We start from the raw sequence: 2083 nt of genomic DNA, 5'->3' as shown, positions 1-2083 counted from the left end.
TTAGGAAAGTTTTAAGGTTACTTGCAGTATATCTGATTTTACGATGAAGTTTAAAATGTGTTCAAATGTGTAACACTTCTTTAAGATGGAGGAAGCCCCAGGAATAAATGTAGCAAGGTTAAATACCAATGAAGAGAGCACATCTCAGTAAAATTAGGTCTTTTTTAAAAATATAATTTCCATTAAAAGTCATTTTCATTTGTTTATGTTTCAATAAATGTATATATTTTATGTGTTTTAAAGCATCAATAAATATTAAAAGCAAGCTGATGTTTACAGTTAACTCATCTATACAAGTGTTAACTGTCCTGAAAATTCCTGAAGGGAATCTGAGTTAACATACTTGTCTTAAATATGTCATCCTCTTAAAACAGTTGATTAATAATTTAAGATATATGGTATTTTCACTCAAAGTTGCCCATGTAAAATTTGTTAGTTAAATGCAGTATTGTTAGGGAACACTTTTTTTTCCCCATAATTATGATAACCCATAAAGTAATTTAGGAGAGAGAGGCAGACTCATGGGGTGATGAATTAGGACATCATACATATGACACTCAAACTAATTGTCAACCTGCTACTAAAACATTAGACCAAATAATCACCAGTCTGACCATTGGGAAGAGTCTTCACTCTTCACTTGGACCATCATTTACATTCCTCCAGTGACAAGATGTTCACCATTCCCACCTTCGGTCAACTCTGAAGGTCACGTTTCCCCCTTTAGATTTTTAATCTCCATTTTTTCCTTTCATGAAGTGGGAATAATACTAATCTTGACTACTCCACTGACTTATTTTGAGGCTGAATTTAGGCAATAACTAAAAGTCCACTGGAATTTGTATGAAAGGACACAAATTTGAGGAAGGATTGACTGTTTGAAGTAAACTCAATACTACCATGCGCTTGTCTTACTGCTCAAATCCCTCAGTTATTTTATTTTTAACCTGTGTGTGTTAGGTTACAGAAATGTAGCTTGGATTAGTCTTTCTGACTAACTCCTGATTTGAGATCAAACAAGGAAGGAAATGTCACTCAGGAAAGCAATATGATTGCATGGACAGGAAAAATCGGGTAAACTTGCTCTCCTGTTTGTGTCACTGGCCTCGTTCGTTTCAGAGCTGTGATATAAGACACTTAAAGCACTTGATCAATTTATTTCTTGATCAGTTTTAAATGTTCTGAAGTGTAAACAAAGCACCTCTGAAGGGGCTGAGCAGCCCTAGTGACAGGAGCCGAAGAAGCAGCGCAGGTTGTCCCGTTTCCCCTCCCCCTTCCCTTCTCCGGTTGACTTCTTGGGTCCCCTCACTCCACAGTCCCGATCCCACCATGTCCCAGAAACAAGAGGAGGAGAACCCTGGGGAGGAGACCGGTAAAGGAGAAGCAGGACACACAGGAGAAAGAAGGTACGCTCCCTGAGAGAGCCAAGGAGGCAAAGTTAAAGGCCAAATATCTAAGCCTAGGACAAAAGCTTGGAGCCTCCAACTTCCTCACGAAGAGACTCCAGAGAGGGCAAAAGTACTTTGACTCAGGAGACTACGACATGCCCAAAGCCAAGATGAAGAATAGGCAGCTACCAAGCACAGGACCAGACAAGAACCTGGTGACGGGTGACCACATCCCCAACCCACAGGATCTGCCCCAGTGAAAGTCCTCGCTCATCACCAGCAAGCTTGCGAGGTAACTGGGGCCCCCTTCTGCTTCCCTTCCTCACCCACCGGACTTTTATATATCATAGGCAGGGATGCAATGGGCACCTAGTTATATCTTCTCAACTTGCTAGCCAGAAATGACTGTGATTCTCCTGGGGGCTGCTGAGAGGCTCTGAGTTCATTTCTTTGGATAAATGGAGATTTTCACACCCTCATGTGGCCCAGGTAGGGGCTCAGAAATGGGAGACTAGGATTGGATAATGCTGCAAACTGTCTTTTTCTTTTGTACAAGAAACTGGAGAGATGTGATTTCTCCTTTTGGAAGAGAATATCCCCAAATTGGTTAGCCTAGGCCTTGGGAATAATATGACAGGTTTAACGTCCCAAGGCTAACCTGACATGGTTGGGAAAGGTAGATTGAATGGAATCTG

General features: G+C 41.1%; 1 pseudogene; it reads left to right on the top strand.

Annotated features, from left to right (window-relative positions):
• Window positions 1-1329: 1329 nt before the first annotated feature.
• Window positions 1330-1648, top strand: LOC132531394 (alpha-endosulfine-like; annotated as a pseudogene).
• The last annotated feature ends 435 nt before the right edge of the window (window positions 1649-2083 follow it).

Source organism: Lagenorhynchus albirostris, chromosome 13, assembly GCF_949774975.1.
Source record: "Lagenorhynchus albirostris chromosome 13, mLagAlb1.1, whole genome shotgun sequence".
NCBI lineage: Eukaryota > Metazoa > Chordata > Mammalia > Artiodactyla > Delphinidae > Lagenorhynchus > Lagenorhynchus albirostris.
The sequence above is the reverse complement of the archived record's forward strand: the minus strand, read 5'-3'. Positions and strand labels throughout refer to the sequence as shown.